Source organism: Tursiops truncatus, chromosome 20 (genome assembly GCF_011762595.2).
Source record: "Tursiops truncatus isolate mTurTru1 chromosome 20, mTurTru1.mat.Y, whole genome shotgun sequence".
Taxonomy (NCBI): Eukaryota; Metazoa; Chordata; class Mammalia; order Artiodactyla; family Delphinidae; genus Tursiops; species Tursiops truncatus.
This window is the reverse complement of record NC_047053.1, coordinates 55,970,505-55,988,025: the sequence shown is the minus strand read 5'-3', so window position 1 is coordinate 55,988,025 and position 17,521 is coordinate 55,970,505. Positions and strand designations below refer to the sequence as shown.

The window sequence follows — 17,521 nt, the reverse complement described above, 5'->3', positions numbered from 1 at the left end:
GTATAAGCCCCAAGGATTGCCTTTGTTGTTACTGTACTCTTGCTTTTTTTTTTTTTGGTTTTGTTTTCTGTTCAGTGAAGAAGCCTTACTATAAATGCAAGGGCTGCAGTAGAAGAAAATTAAAGGCAGTGAGTCGTTCTCTGATAAGGTGAGAAGATAATGGGAAGGGCTGAATGAATTCCTGGAAGTAGAGGCCACATTTCCACAGGCCGAGTTCAAGGCACGTCCTTCTTCAGCAGTGGATCGCTCCACGGTGGGAGGCCAGCTCCATGGTGGATTCCTAACAGGCGGACGAGGCAACAAAAGCTCTTTCTCATGGCCAGATACACCCACGGGTTCTCTGATCTGGGGCTTGAGGTTCCTCAAAGGTCCAAGAGTGAAGTGGTCCACAGGGAAAATACGACTGAGAACCACCAGGAAAACACTGTGTTAATACAAAGCCACTCTTGCAGCACAAGGGCAGAGAACTTTTATTAAAAGAAAAAAAGAACACACTCTGTTGTTCCTTTCTTTGCCTCAAGTTCACAAATATGGAGAGAAGACTGCTCCCTTGAATACTCCGCTTTTTCCCCTTTTAGATTGTGAGGGGCAATCATATCTTTTTCTCTCTTTGCATGTTTCCCTTGTTCTTGGCATCCAGCTCATGCCCAGAGAGGGTATGGCTCGTCCATACACTTCTTCATCTTCAGTTCCAAGACATACCTGTTTGATAAACATCAAGTTCATCTGCTTTGATGCTACCCCGGTCTTCATCTTTCTCCAGCCAGAAAAAAGGGTATTATCCCAGTTATTATTGCCATTCACTTTCCTACCCTTCTTTCTAAATCTGGAAGTTTCTCTCTTTGAGACCCAGAGAAAAAAATCAAAACTGTACTCATTCATCTTCTGAGAAAAGAAAGTAGCAGAAAAATATCTGAGGCCATTTCATGACAGTTTTTGTTGAAATATGTAAAGCAAGACACCTATCTGGTCTGGGTCAGATTACTCTCACCTCGCGTTCAGTGTGATTTCTACTTTGAAATTTTCTTAACTAACTGTGTGTCTCATGTGTACCCATCTCCAGTCTGTGAGCCCGGGGCCTGGAATCACAAAACAAGTACACCCGGGGAGAGGAGTTAGTCAACGGTTCTCAACCCTGGTGCACACTGGCATCACTGGGAGCTTGTGAACGCTGTTAATGCCAAGGCCCCAGAGAGTCTCACTTAACTGGTCAGGGTAGGACCTGGGAGCAGGCAGTTTTCACAGGCCACTACTGTGATTCTTATGTGCAGCAGGGTTGACAGCATGGTCTACTACCCCCTAGGGAGAGAGACGGAATACTGATTTGAAATTTGGGATACCTTTTCCCCATAGAAACGATGTTCTACATGGTGATTAGGTATCTTACATACTAAAGTAGAATGGCCTGATAGCCTTACAAGTCTAAAGTTTAGAATTTTTTTAAGAACTGTGTTATAAGTTCTAAACAACTAATTTTAAAATAAATATAGAGATGCATAAACTATATTTAGGTTGATGTAAGTTGGGAGTCTCCTGTACATACGTGTGTGTGTGTGTGTGTGTGTGTGTGTGTGTGTAGAGAGAGAGAGAAGAAATCCCTGTCCAGGGATGATACTCAAAATATTTCATGTGCTACCAGCATGGACCATCTGGATATTAGCCTTGCCTATAATTATCAGTGTATCAGAAAGTCAATATATCTCTATAAAAGAGATCATGCTCTTCTTTCCACAAATGTATTTGATTTGGTGTGATATAATTACCCACATTATATATTGTCTTTATGTTGATAAAAATATCCATTTCTCTATATGTTGTTGGCTTCAGAGGTATGCCAGAAAAGTAATGTGAATGACTTTTAGGACAATTGCCGTTTACGTGTGTGTATCAGTAAGGATTGCCCTTCAGAGGAAACACTTTCAGGATTCTTTATGTGAATAATGCTACTAAATATCTTGGCCACTTCTCTTTCAGAAAAGGCTTCAGAATCCACTTCCTCCCCCATACATGTTACATGTAGAATCATCATTTTATAATTATTCCTTAGTTGTTTGTTTGTTTTTACAAAAATCCTTACCAGGTATTTTCCTCTTTGTTTTACCCACCTTGTGTATCAGACTTAGCACCAAGCTGTGCTTGGCAACTTCTAGAAGTCACATTTGCCCTCAGAGCTGGAGTTTCACCATTGACAACTTTGAAATGTCCTTTTAGAAGACCATGCGTTGGCTCTGAAGATAATTTCAAATGTAGATTTCTCAAAAAAGCACGTGCTCGTTTTTAAGCAAAGTCAACCTCCCCGGAGTAAGTGTAGAGCCTCCCCAGTGGTGACTAAAGGAGAAGGAAATCACACAGATGTGTGTACTTCATGATAAAATATCAGAGAGCCCCCAGTTTCCCAGCTGGCAACTTCTATCAGCCCCAATGTGGAAGAACCGTCCGTTCTTCTAGTGTCTGTGTTTGGTCGCACTGATGTAATCAGAACAAATTGGTTACATACGCTGCTTCTCTCGTGCTTACACAGTCTGAGATGGAAAATGAGTATGTGTGTGTACAGCTCAGAACTGTCTGTCTTTTACCGTGCTTGTATATCCTCCAAGCCTAACCCAAAAATGTATGTGCCAGAGATTCCCAAACATCCTCTGTTCAGGGTGCCATTGATTGTCTTAGTAACTTTTTCCACGGTGCCCTAGGCCAAAAGAAATACTTAACAGTTCCATTTATTAAGTCGTTAGGTCCACAAAACTTTTTGTCTTCATGTTGAAACAGTTTATTAAACTAGCAAGGAGAAGTCGGTAATTGAAATGACAATAAACAGTACCATTTACAGGAGCATCAAAAACCTCAAAATGCTTAGGGACAGATTTAGCAAAATAGACACAACACCTGAACAGTGAAAACTATACAATGTTTCAGAGAGAAATGAAGGAGACCTGAATAAATGGAACGAAATATTATGTTCCTGCGTTGGAAGATATTGTTTTCATATCAGTTCTTTCCAAATTGATTTATAGAATCAATGCACTCTCAATAAAAATTCCAGCAGGTTTTAAAAATATATAAATTGACAAGTTGATTCTAAAATTTATATAGAAGCACAAAAGATCTTAATAGCTCAAACAGTTCTGAAGTAAAAGAGCGAAGTTGGAGGACTTACACAGTTGTCCCTGGTACCCTTGGGGGACTGGTTCCAGGACATCCCATGGGTACCAAAATCCATGGATGCTCAAGTCCATTTTATAAAATGGTATAATATTTGCGTATAACCTGTGCACATCCTCCCATACGAGGTCTACACAACTTAATTGTAGTAGTTTGCAGGATGTCCTACAGATGCCACTGTGGTTCCCTTGAAAAGTTATGATATCTTGTGTCCCTAGGAGTTTTCTGTGGAGTCTCAGGGTGTCTCAGCACACAGTTTGGGAACCACAGGTGTATGTTTTTTTTTGCTCTGTCTACAGTTCGTGACCCTGAAAACGCAACTCTTGGTTACTGAGTCCTCTGTGCGACTTCACTGTTGTGTCTCATTACTGTTGCCGCTTGCCTCTCATTGATTAGGTTTTTAATTGAGGCCCTACCCTTCTTTGCTGTTCGTCAGCCCTGCGACCCTGATGTCATGGTCTAGAAAGTGAAACATTCCTTTGCCCCAGCATTGCAGGAGGTCAGCCTTGAGGCTAAAGAGGTACTGTTTTCTGCTAATGCAGTTGATTTAGTGTCTTTGAAACAGAATCACAAAGGAGGCAGAGTGGGGCGAATGTTTTTGCAGTTTAACTCTAAAAATGCTTTTGTTGACCAAGAGGCTTCACCAGCTCTGCTCAGGGAAACTGCTGTTTCTCTCAAAGGTGTCGAACAAAACACTTTATCTTTGGCCTGAAAGTGCAGTGGATACCTACTTCTTGATTTCCCAACCCCAATGCTTTTTTAGCTATGTAACGCCCTCTGACCTCGAAGGAGGATTCTTATTTTCATAAAATTCATTGGAGCTGGTGGTCAGATCTAGTAAAATGAATTAAACCTCTACTGTGCTGGGGATTTTGCCTTCTTAATGTCTATCTGTGATTTAAAGGGAGATTTCCTAGCTTAAAGGAATCTTCCATTTTTATTAGCAAGTAAAAGGTGCAGTTTTCAATCCAACCCCTGATGATTCACATATTCAGATGGGAAAATGCCAGAGTAAAATCTAGGAAGAGGAAGTTACCAAACCTGATAGAATAGACAAAAGGTATTTTACTGTAGAAGGTCCATGTTCCTCTTATCTGGGGGGGAGGGGGGGGGGTGTGGGTGGGTGTGGGTGTGTGTGTGTGTGTGTGTGTGTGTAGCACTGTTTAATGTGCTAAGGATACTCTTTGGTTTTCTTTGGCTTTAAGTGGGGTACTCTGGATTGCTTTGAGACTCTGTTGAAAGCTAGGACCTTTTCCCTAGGAAAATGTACACTGTACATAGTTTTGCAAACATTTTTCGTTGTGGGAGAGGGGAGTAGAGTACAATCCCATATGATCAATAACTTCTGGCTCTGTAGAATGTGGACTTTGACACCCCAGACCAGGGGTTGGCAAACTTTTTCTGTATAAAGGGCCAGATAGTAAATATTTCTGGATTTGTGTGCCATGCAGTCTCTGCTGCAACGATTCAAGTCTGCTGTCAGAGAGTGAAAGCATCCATAAACAATATGTAAATGGCTGAGCACAGTGCTGTGTTCCAATAAAACTTTATTTACAAAATCAGGCAATGGGCCAGGCCATGGTTTTCCATAACCTGTTCTAGACCATCAAATACAAAACTGCAATTGATTAATTCTACGTATAGAGTTCTTCCATTTAGTATTTAGCTCAACTGCTGTTGAGGCAGATTAGGAAGGTGGACATAGGAAAATGAATTCTGAAAAGATGGGGACTGTTCAATCCCATGAAAATTGCCTCTTAATTTCCTCAGGTAAGTATTCTGCTCTGGAAGCCAATGGGACAATTTTCTTCAGATTAAGTTGAGTATCCACCTTTTGCATTTCTATGCAATAACTTACTTCGTAACATGGAAATAAAGGCACACTTCTCCCAGACATTCACTGCATTCTTGTCTCTTAGCTTTGCATTTTGTTTCTCTTTGTGGTGTGATTCATGTGCAAGGAGAATCATGAACCCAGACACAAATCATCCGGTTTTCCTTCTTCCTGAACTGCATCAGGATTTGAGAAGCTGGGAGGCCACTTTAACCTCAGAAGTAGAAGGTAGATAGAATTCTTAAAATCTTCCAATTCATCCACCTCATCTGTTCGGCTGTCTTTGAAGAGAGTGATAAAGAATAGTTTGGGGTCAAAATACTTGTTCTCAGGTAGACTTAGCGCCATAGGAGACGCAGACCTACCCCTTGAGTGCTGTCCCTGGGCTTGGAGAGAGGAGTCCGCTTTACCTTCCTCCTTTTTCAAGGGGTCTATGCTGGATGCCTCCTTTCTGATGTGACTGTCTTGGGTTGCCAGCCTTGCTTGAATCTCTGGGCTCCACAGCCCTCGGTGAAAGCTCTGTTTTCTCCATGGGACTGTAACAACTGTACAATTTGCTTTGCTTCTGTCAGTAATTATCCTCTTTGCTGTACAGAATGCTATACAAATAACAGTCTGCCAGTTACCTAAGCTGTCTCTATTTTCTTCTTCCAGGACAACACATCTTCCTTAAAGCTACAGTCTCTTTACTATTCAGGAACTTTTTTTTTTTTCCTGCTACACCATCGGGCAAACATAAAGTACAGTTAAAATGATACCCGGAAACTCCTCATGGGAGCATATTTAAGTATTTGCTCTGGCAATTTACCTAAAAGAATGTTTTCTCTTCACCTAGGGAAATAAAACCTGAATTCCTGAGCCTTCAAAGTGAAACTACCCTTCTGGGGGAAGCATATTGCCACCAAATACATCACTCACCACCTGTTCCTGGTTTCTGCAAAGAAGATGTGTCATTTTTCTGAGGTTTAGAGAGTCTGTGTTTACAGCTCTACAAATATCATTCTACCATTGCAGGTTTTCTAATGGAGCCATTTGGAATCAAGACTTCACCTGGGGTTTATTCTTTTCAGTTCCTGACCCAAACTCCTATTGCAAGCGACATTTCTCTAAAAGCCTTTTTTGTATCTGAGGGAAGAGAACTGAGGGAAGAGAACTGGGCCTCAGAAAAAACATAAAGCAAGGTCAAGGACTTTGTGATAGGGATTCTTTTCTTTAAAAAGAAGCCGATAGCACCTCATAACACAAACATGTGTTAACAGAATTTAAAAATATCCAGCCTTGTTCCCTTGGACTGTCAGTATCTTGACATCACTTTTATTTGTCATTTGAACTAGGATATCAAGCCCTTCATTCTTGGGAGTTTACAGTTAGATTTTGGGAGATTTGCATTGTATTTCTTTCTTACAGTTGTCAGTATGGACATATGTCTCTGTGGACACTTAATCCTGACACACGTGAGTTTTGCCCAGGTTACACTTTTGCATTTCTGGGTTTCAAGGTCTCTTTCGAGGAATGAGGCTAATGCTCTTATGACTTGGAGACTGAGTTCAGGGAAAGCACGGGGCAGTGTAGGCACTTACTTGTGTCTTAATATAGGAAAAAACAAAACAAAACAGAACTTCCTAAGTAAACCCCAGGGTTTGTGGCTTTGGCCAGGCCATCAGGGTCTTTTCTGTTTTTCTTGAGTGCATTTGCTTGCTATTCCTCTGCCGGTTACAGATGAACTGGGTTGACTTAACACTTCTGTGGAAAGGAAGTGATCCAACCATTTTCATATATCAAAAGTCAGAATCAGCAGTTTTGCATTGGTCTTGCCTACGTGGACTCTATTGTTCTCAGATCGTGAAATGGTGAGGGACAGCTAAGAGAACTTGTAGCAAAGCTCTCATTCACAATATTAAGATCTTATAATAAAACTTCCATTTGGCCTTTAAAGAAGAGCAGCTGGGTTGGCTACGTCTTCCTCCAAAGTCACATTCTACTGTGGCCAGGAATGAACAATTAGCATCATTTGGTCACTACCAGTGTTTGTGTTGGAGCCTGCAAGCTATTTCAATAGAGCAAGTCAAGCCACTGCCCTAGGGGATTGTCATCGGACTTCGTAGTTTCAGGCTAAACAGTGATGTGAAATTGTGCTTGGGGCCTCGAAGAAAAGATAAATGCAAAGGGCTGGCACCCCATGGAAGAGCAAGCTGATAAGAGAAGCAGACAGATATATCCCTTAATTTATTTTCAGTAATACTATAAAGATGATCTCCTATGGGAAAATCTATGAAAAAGCCAAGCCTTTATTATTATTTTTTTTCTTCAAAATATTGAACTATAAGAGGATTCAGAAAGTGGCATAGATTTGGATATCAGAGAATTTTCTCTTGTTTCCCTAGTGTTACTGATTCTACAGAGACCATTTAAACTGATGGCGCCCAGAAAAGAAGGTACATGATTAGAGGGGTGATAAAGCATTTTGAGAGTATGCAACCCGTCTATCGGCTGCCTTCTGGGTAAAGAAAAATGAACACAAAACCAAGCCTCCTAACGTTTAGTTCCGGGGGCAAACATTTTTAAGAAAGGTGGACACCAAAGGTTATCTGATGAGCATACTTTTTTCACAATGCAGAGAACTGTGAATGTTCATAGAAATACACTACAGGTCTTCACCAGAAGAGCTAGAATTTATAATTAAAAAAAAAAAAAGCTAGTTTGAATTTTCAGAAGCAGTGTCGAAGAAGTGGTTGTTCTATTTTCTTTTCTTCTGATCTCAAGTGGCCTACTGTATGTTCAATTCTCGGGAAGGTAAGAGTTAAGGGCACAGAAGTTGTTTCCAGACTATATTCACTGGTGCTTCTGGGGGGGGAGGGGTCTCGTCGAAGGGGGAGGGAAGAGAGTGTGATAAAGGTCAACCTTGCCTATCTGAAACCCCTGTCAAACTCCAATCAAAATATTTGGCTATCAATATTGTTCCCTTTAACTGGAAGTCTCTGTGGCTATTAAAGCCTTGGGAACCTAGGATGAAATGACCCATCGAGGACCACAAATAGCCCAAGAACCTGGGAGCTGTGTCTTCAACAATATCTGTGCGTCCCTGATGTTTGCTGTCTGGAGTATGCTAACAGGACTTGGAAGCAGAAGGGCAAGAGAGGGTCATGTATGTTCATTTTCAAGCATGAATCATTTGAAAGAAAGCGTAGACATTGACCTGTGACGGCCGTGCCTACAGATCCTTAAGTTGGTTACTACTGTAAAGTGGCTGAGGGTAACCTGATCTCAGTGGCAAGGAAGTGTTGTCACTGGGATGTTGATGGGCAGTGGAATTTCTAAATTTCTACATTTGCAGAGGCGGGAACTGTCATTTTTGTTCATTGACACACAGGAAAAAAATGAAGCTCTTTGGACAGTGTTAGCACGGAGAAGGGTGAGTTCTGAGGCTCAAGCTGAAGGTCACCGCTGCTGGGTTTTACAAAGGCTGCAGGTGGAGAACAGGAGTGGGTCCCAGGGTGGCCCGTGGGAGCTGGAAACTGAGACAGTGTATCTGTCGTGGATGGAACGCAAGGGAACATTCAGACATCAAACGGATCGTATCAGGTGCCTTCTGCACACTCATCAAAAATCTGCGGTGAATTTTGACAGTGGTACCTTTGCCATCAAACCAAATTTAACAGCTGGGGTTCCAAAGCAGCCATTTCAGAACAACTATTTGTGTCAAAAAGTTACATGTGGCAACAATTTGTCACGTTTGCAGCCAATCTGTGTGCGAAAGCCACCCGAGGAGGCTCGATTAAGAAAATTCAGACAATTTATCCGTCACCTTATCCATGTGTTTGTTTTATTCTCTAGTCTCAAATTTATTTTCTGAGTGGAGTGATTTTTCTCTATGAACTGGAATGATGAAGTGATGTTTTAATAAAATAGGTATTTTTAGAGGAAAAATGTTTCCCTTCTGTAATTAACTTCCACAATTGGGACATATTTCCTACACTACGGAATCATCACGTGGGGTCATTTAAAGCTGAAAGAGGGGTTGGGGTATATCAATAGTTCAAATTGTTTATTTAAATACATGAACATTTTTCTATATATTTTGTGAAAATATTGATGAGATGCTAGATATATACCTACTATATGGAACTGAACTTTACAAGAACTTTAGTTTGATAAATGGGGTTCCCCAGATTCCTTTGTGCCTCAGTTTTACTGCTGAAAATGCTGCTTTCATTTATTAATCTGGTCTTTGTATGGAAAAAAAAAAACCCCACCTTTTCTTACCTTGTGTGAATTTTATGAGAGGCCTTTTTTATTTGTATATATGATTGATTGTTTTCCTGTGTTGCACCCCAACTTTGGTTTTAAGCCATGTTTATTGTAAAGACAGCTGTTGGGCAAGTGGAAACATGCCTGGTCTTTACAATCCCTTGATGCTAGAAGGAAGTAATTCTAGATGCTGATTATTAGGAGGCCCTGCTATCTCGTCCTGGAACCTGATATATTCTGAAAGGAGATCGGAGAGGTTTCGAAACCCGGCTCTGGCTCTGTGTCTCTGGAGAGTGTGAAATAGAAGCCTGACTCCCATTCTGTGGATTCCCTCGTCTTTCCTGCCATGTAGAGCACACTGCTTGCTACCTTTCCTGGTGAAACTCATCTCTTCTTTGTGGATTGCCGTATCTTTTCTTTATGGCTGAGGTGGGCTGGGCTGTAAAGCATGCAATTCATTGTGAGTTTATCCAGTAAAGACCTCTGAAGACTGTGGGTAGAATGTTTCCATGCCTTTGAGGTGCATGTTACATCTATGTTTTGGCCTTGGGGACTTTTTGCTTGTGAGCTGAAAAAGGAAAGAAGAACTTGGGGGTCTATCCTTAACTCTGTGTGTGTTTTTCTACATGGAAATGTGTGCGGCAGCTCCCTTAAGGGCACAACCTTCCTAACCATTGTATAGGGAAAGGGGAATTATGAATATCAATCGATAACTTCCAGCCAAAGCTTCAGTATTGTATTTAAAAAGACCTGTTTTGAGGGGACGTGTACCTTTTGTTGTCTTTCCCGTGTTAGCTTTGGCGGGGGTGGGACAGGCATTTTCATTTTAGCTTAGCTTTCCTGTTACCCAGGTTGTGTGCACTGCTGTTGTTGTTTTCATTTAAACTACCGCTTATTGTAATTGGTGATGTTATCTCAAAATCTCGAAACCAAGGAAATACCGGGCTGGCCAAAAAGTTTGTTCCTGGAAGCTAATGCGCAGGACTTGAGGTAGATGCAAGTATTAGCGTTGACGTAGGTTAAGTTTTAATAGAGTTACCAGAAATATCCTGGATTGAGGGATAAAGTGGCTTTAAAGAGGTCACGGTTGTTTTTAATATTGGGAGAAGCCACCTGTCCTAGGTCCTTATTCTTGAGAAATTCATCTTTTCATGTAAATACCATTGGTGGGCATACTTCATAGCCTGGATGGTTGGCCTCTAGCGGTCAGTAAACAAGGAGTTATAATAATTGCCAGAGGTGGGAGTAATTTTCTCTGACATAGGTCATTCAGTGGTGAAATTTCCAATCAGACTATCATGCACAAAGCATAACTTTATAATCCCCCCCCACCCTTTCTGATCTGAGAGCACAGGAAACGAAGAACAAGGTTCTGATGTGCCGCGGAACAGTTCTTTGAATCTGTGTTTTTGACGAAGGAAATGGCTGAGGTGTCGAACCATGTGATTATTACGTGGCTTGTACGGCAACCGCTCTGGCCTCCCTCCCACCACCTCAAGGAAACTCAGAATTTTCAAAGGAAAATGAAATCGGGAGATTAGGTCACACTTGGACTCCTCTGTGGATGAAGAGCTGACACTGATTTCCTATCTCAGGATAGTCTTCGGTTTCCTACTGCTGCTGAGAACGGGCTGCAGACACTGTATCTGGTCTCCGGATGTTTGTGCTCGTGTGTGTAAGGCTTCACTCCAGGGGTGTTGTTTTCCATGTCAGGTCAATCTATGAACTGACTCGATAACGTGATGAAGATGGAGAAGATAGTGACAATGTCAAATGACAGCCCGCCACCTCTTTCCGTCAAAGTGCTTGCCCTGTGTTCATGGCTAGGACAAAGAACTAAGTCTGCAGGAGCCAGGTGTCCTCAAAAGAAAGGGTGTGTTGATCTCACAGGAAAATGTACAACCAATAAAAGACATTTCAAAAAGGGCAGTGAATCTATATTAATTGGGTTGTTTGTGGAAATCCTTTGTTCCAGAAATGCTGCTTTTATGTGTAAATGCCCTGCAGGTAAAAGCTTTGCTGGAACTCTATATTCTCTTGTTCTCTCATCCATACTACCCCACTTCCAAAACATATGGAACAAAACATAACAAAACAACAGCATCACAGTCTTGAAGACTCATTAGAAAGCCATTTCATCTGCAGGGAACTTCAGACTCGATATTCCTAGGTTAGAAGTGAAGGCCATTATTTCATTATTAAAATCAGATGGCTTGTGGTGGGGATGAGTCCAGATGGCTGAAATGAAAAGATGAAGACCAAGACTTTCTGGCTTCCATGTGTTCCTGACACTGAACAATGGTGAACAATAGCCCATCTAGTTATTTGAGTTTTTCCTGGTCCTATACGTAATGCATGTAATATTAGGAATTTTGTCTTCCACCTCTGGGTAGTGCCGCTGCCTGTAATGTAGATGTTCTGGGAAAGAACATGTTATTACATTACAGGTAAACAGGGATGGGTCTGCAGAGTTCTCTGATTTCTCCTGTAAACCGAGTGGCTAGACCTAATTGACTTGTATCCACATTACTCCAGTTTAGAGAAGAATTGCTAGATCTTAATGTTAACAGTTTGAGCGGATCACCAATTGCATCCGGAGGCACACACTCACCTCTCTCTTGCTTGTTGCTTAAACAAGTTGGCGTTGCTGAATCAGGAGTTGACTCTTTTAGAAGTCCCTAGGATTTCACCTCAGATTTACATCCCTTCTACAGGCTGCTGGAATACCAAGTGGAGGGCTCACCTTACTTCTGCCGACATCATTCAAATGACTTTCCAATGACAACACACTCTCTTGTGCTGATTGTGAAGGCCTTCTCCCCCTGGAGTGTATTTAGATTGCTGCAGTCCATCATCTTTCTTAGGTGATGGGCCTTCCTTGGCTTTAGGAATTTTAAGTTCCTCTAAGGGGTGGAGGTGTGTGAAGGGGAACAGCATGAACACACACAAGATTCTCAGGCATCATATATGAAAGTTATTTTACCCATTTCTCCATTTTCCACAGGAATTTACAGCCATTCCATATTTTCATACCTTAACATATCAGATAGTTAAAATGTGTTTCTTTTGATGGGGATAAGGCTTCTTTCTTTCTTTCTGATTGTTTTGGGAAAGTTGTAAAGAGCTGAAGGGCCTCAAACACTTTCCCTAGTGCTGAATATCAACAAAGGTTTCACTTTGCCTCAACACAGCTGTCTCCTTCCATTATTCTGGTGCTCACCTCTCTCATCCCTTAGTTTAAGGTCCAGCCTTAAACTAAGAGATCAGACTTGTCGGGCAATAAACCCAAATCAGAAACGTCTAGTGCTGGGGCCTCTGCTCACACAATGGTGTCCTGGTGGTCATTCAAGAAATAAGCTGGAGTGTAAGAAATCTCTTTCATGAATATCCACAGAGGAAGGTAGCAGCGTGAAGAACTTAAAGAAAAAGGACAGAGTGTAAGGACACGGAACCAGAATCTGCATCTAAGAAGCAAAAGGTTGCTTAAAAAAAACACACAACCTTTTTGCAGTTTTGGTATAATGATTATACAATGCCAGGAAAAGGCAAGAGCAGACTTTCCAGTTGGTCTGGTGGGCACTCTTCATGAAGTCAGAGCTAGAACTCTACAAGCAAAACCAATCCTCACTCACCCAATGGGCATTAGCTCTGGAATCCCTTTTCAGACGTGAGGTGGCCATGCTAGTCTGGAGAAGCTCTGCCCTACCCTAGAATTTGCCTCCTGGGACCTTGCTCTTCAATGCCATCGTCTGGGAGCTTGTTGACAGCCACGGAAGAACCTGGAGGGCAATACTATCCCCAAGTGATTCATATTCACGTTGTAGCTTGAGAAGGAGTCTCGGTCTATCCAGCTCATCCAATTCTGAAGTTTCAGTTGTCAGACCTCAAATCCTGTTGCAATGCTTTCAACATTTACCCTATGTTACAGACAAAAGATGCCTCAGATTTATAAAGTAGAATATCTCTATTGGATGGAGGAATATATGTGTGAAAGTGTATTTAAATATATCAGCACTCTGATGTTTGGTTAAATACAGCTCCACTCCCCTCCCTTTTTTTTTCATTGCAGGATTATTGAAAGGAAGTATCGTGAAGGGGAAAAATAACCCTTAAGCTTGAACGCCTTTATACCAGTTATAGACGAACAGGGTTTTATCGATTCCAAACGGGATGCTGCTTTAGGTATGCAGAGCGTTGTGCAGGCTTCACAGTGAAGGAGGTGGTGACCATGAAGTTTAGAGAATGACCTGAAAGAAATTGCTTCCAAGTTTCCAAATTCAGTGACTTTCTGGTATTATCTGGGCCTTCATGCACCTCACCGTGGGTTTCTCTGCACTGACAGTGTATCCAGAAATTTCTTTGGTAAGTGGTGGCTCTCTGTGTCCCAAGGGAGGTGGAGTCAGCACTTCATGCTACTCGCCTTAGTCAGCTGAGCTCAGGGCAGTTCATTTTACTACATTCTAGAGTGAGCCTGTGGCCTGGGAGGCAAAGAGCTGTCCGTAGACAAGAACTTGCTAAAACCACTTGACCTTTTCAACAGCTGCAGAACTGCTTACTGAGAACATGCCATCTCTCTTGACTCCTCCAATCTGGCAGCCAGTGACATTGCGTGATTTTGATAACCTCTGAACAATTCACAACTTTCACTGTAAAAGGGCTAGATCGGTCTCGCTAGTCAGATAGTGATCTTTGGATAGGCTCTCCTCTCCCTGACTCATTCACTGGAATCAACAAAAATACCAATTTGCCAGATTCCCTAAACTATAAACAAGAATAGGAGCTTCCCTGGTGGCGCAGTAGTTGAGAGTCCACCTGCCGATGCAGGGGACACGGGTTCGTGCCCCGGTCCAGGAGGATCCCACGTGCCGTGGAGTGGCTGGGCCCGTGAGCCATGGCCGCTGAGCCTGTGCGTCCGGAGCCTGTGCTCCGCAACGGGAGAGGCCACGGCAGTGAGAGGCCCGCGTACTGCAAAAAAAAAAAAAAAAGAATAGACGAGGTCTGTTTCAAGCCACAAATGCAGGGCAAGTGGCAACGTCTGTTTGCCGATAGCAAAGAACATGAATTCTGTTCATGCATGTAAGCAATTTCTCGAAAATCAAGGAGCCCGTGAGTTTTAATTTCGCTTATCTGAAAATTATGTGTGCAAAAATATCTATGATTCACGACATACTTCTGCAGGATAATCTGAGTTGAAGTACGACTTGATCATGCTCATAAAATGGGTGAAGAATTATTTTAAAATAGTGAAAGAAAGTGTGAAGCAACTGAGCATGAGATAAGCTTTGAGTTGGTGGAAACAAGGAGAATGTCCCCAGGCTAGAGCCAGGTTGTCTCCATCTCTTACTCGCTGTGTGACCTAGGACACATGTCCTCAGCTCTCTGTCCTTCAGTTTACTCCTTCTTAAAACGGAAATAATAATAAGGCCTACTTTAGAGAGTGCTTGTGAGAATTAAGTGAAACGTAGCCTGTAAAGCACTTAGTCCAGTGACTGCCGCATCGTCACTCAATAAGTTTTTCTTAATGTCATCCTCTGATCACATCCTTTTTCAACAAATATAACTGAACAGAAATGCGGGTATTTTAGACCATCTAACCCAATGCATCGCGATAATTCTTGGCTTGTGTTGGCTGAACATGCAGGAGTTCAGACACTGAAGCCAAATCTCATTTTGTCACAAACAAATGTTCACATTTTTCAGTTTGTATCTCAGATTAAAAACTTTGCTCACCTCCTCACATCAGTGAGAAAACCAGCATTTTTACTTCTGCAAACCTTGCTTTGCGAGATTAAAACAGTGACATAACCACATTTGAAATGGCAAATCCAACATATATTGAAAGAAATTTTCAAGGTATTCATTAAGATTGAAATAAGATATATCAGGAAAAAAGGCTACAGATAATAAAATAGTATAGATTGCTGGAATATGCTTTAAATACTGAAAACATAGAAATAATTTTAAATAAAAAGTTCTTTGCAGTTTATCCAATACTTGAGAAAGCATTCCATGTGGGTCAAGACCTTAAAAATCATACGTATTTTGTTTTTTTAAATTGAAGTATAGTTGACTTACAATGTTGTGTGAGTTTCAGGTGTAAAGCAAAGTGATTCAGTTATATATATATATATGTATATATATGTGTGTATATATATATATATATATATATATATATATATTCTTTTCCGGATTCTTTTCTATTATACATTACTATAAGATATTGAATATAATTCCCTGTGCTATACAGTAGGTCCTCGTTGTTTATCTTTTTTTTTTTTTTTTTGTGGTACGCGGGCCTATCACTGTTGTGGCCTCTCCTGTTGCAGAGCACAGGCTCCGTACGTGCAGGCTCAGCGGCCATGGCTCACGGGCCTAGCCACTCCACGGTATGTGGGATCTTCCCGGACCGGGGCACGAACCCGTGTCCCCTGCATCGGCAGGCGGACTCTCAACCACGGCGCCACCAGGGAAGCCCTGTTTATCTATTTTATACACGGTAATGTATATCTGCTAATCCCAAACTCCTAATTTATCTCTTTTCCCCTCTTTCCCCTTTGGTAACCATAAGTTTATTTTCTAAGTCTGTGAGTCTATTTTGCAAATAAATTCACTTGTATCATTTTTTAGATTCCACATATAAGTGATATCATATGATATTTGTCTTTCTCTGTCTCACTTCACTTTGTGTGATAATCTCTAGGTTCATCCATGTTGCTGCATTATTTTATTCTTTTTTTTATGGCTGAGTAATATTCCATTGGTATATACCATTGGTATATGGTATACAGCATATCTTCTTTGTCCATTCATCTGTCAATGGACATTTAGGTTGCTTCCATATCTTGGCTATTGTGAATAGTGCTGCTATGAACACTGGGGTGCATGGGTCTTTTCGAATTAGTTTTCATCTTTTTCAGATATATGCCCAGGAGTAGGATTGCTAGATCATATGGCAAGTCTCTTCTTAGTTTTTTAATGAACCTTCATACTGTTCTCCATAGTGGCTGCACCGATTTACATCGCCAGCAACAGTGCAGGAGGGTTCCCTTTTCTTCACACCCTCTTCAGTATTTATTATTTGTAGACTTTTTAATGACAGCCATTCTGACCAGTGTAAGGTGATACTTCACTGTAGTTTTGATTTGCATTTCTCCAGTAATTAGCAATGCTGAACATGCTTTCATGTGCCTGTTGGCCATCTGTGCAGACATTGTTATTCTACTTTATTCTCAGAGAAAGCACCAAACATATATCAGTGGGAAGCATGTGGTCTTTGATGCCATCTAGACTTGGGTTTGAATCTCAGCTCTACTAACTGCTAGCTTTGGGGTCTAGGAAAATTTCCTAAACATCCTAAGACTTAGTTCTCTACCAAAAAAGAGGGAAACCAGTAAGAACATTATGGAGGGGGGAGCGAGAATTGTAAGGATATGAAATAAATTATCTAACACTGCACCTGGTGTATACAGACAGTCCTTGTTTTGCTGTGGTGACATCAGTGGTCAAGCAACCATGCAAAGTGAGGACTTGGTTCCCACATGCATGCATGTGAGTTAACACAGCACCATGCAGAGTGAGAAGTGTCTGGAGTAAAATTTCAATACATGACACAGCTCTATGTAATTTTGATACATTGAAAATGTGCATAAGAAAGCTTAACATTTTGCTTTAAAAAGAAACATATCTGAAACGACAATAACATTATGACATAGCATTATTTCATTAAATCCTTACAAGAGGTCAGGCAGGTGTGCACCGTGGGCGCTCCCACCTTACAAGTGGAGCAATGGTGTTGGATGAGGTCATTGAGAGGGTGTGACCATGGGGTGACCCTTGAGCTGGACCCAGGAGAACAAAGGCTCCTCACCCCTCCCCCATCCCTGGAATGTACACCCTCACAGGGTTCCCACCATGGGAACCATTTTCAAGGATGCAGCCCTGAGAGAGAACATGATGTTGACACCATCAGGACTCAATATGGGACTGAACCCCATCAAGGCCTCTGCATAAGCTTTTAAGATTCTGGCAGGCAGGCGGGTGCAGAGGTCTCCTGGTCTCTCTGTGCCCAAGACAAGCCTCGTATGTAAGTTCCCTTCTTCCTAAACCTGCCACCTCCCAATCTGGAGGGGCTGCCCTCTTTCTTCCGTCTCTCCTTGCCGTCTGTGTTTGAGGCCCTGTTTCAGATTCCACCCCAAAGCTCCTGAGGTTTCAAACCAACAGAGACCAGCAAGTTCAGTGACCTGCTGAGGACAAGTTCAGGACCTCGTTTACACAGCCATG

The 17,521-nt window shown here is 41.8% G+C and overlaps 1 protein-coding gene across 2 annotated transcripts in view; it reads left to right on the top strand.

Annotated features, from left to right (window-relative positions):
* MAP2K6 (mitogen-activated protein kinase kinase 6) overlaps window positions 1-11,188 on the top strand; it is a 135,838-nt gene extending 124,650 nt beyond the window's left edge. The window contains exon 13 of one of the 2 annotated variants that reach the window (XM_033847291.2): window positions 5,829-11,188. The gene's annotated coding sequence lies outside the window, so the exon portion shown is untranslated. Of the gene's footprint in view, window positions 1-75; window positions 1,811-5,828 lie in introns of those variants that run through there. The other variant, XM_033847290.2, reaches the window with a different exon arrangement.
* Window positions 11,189-17,521: the final 6,333 nt, after the last annotated feature.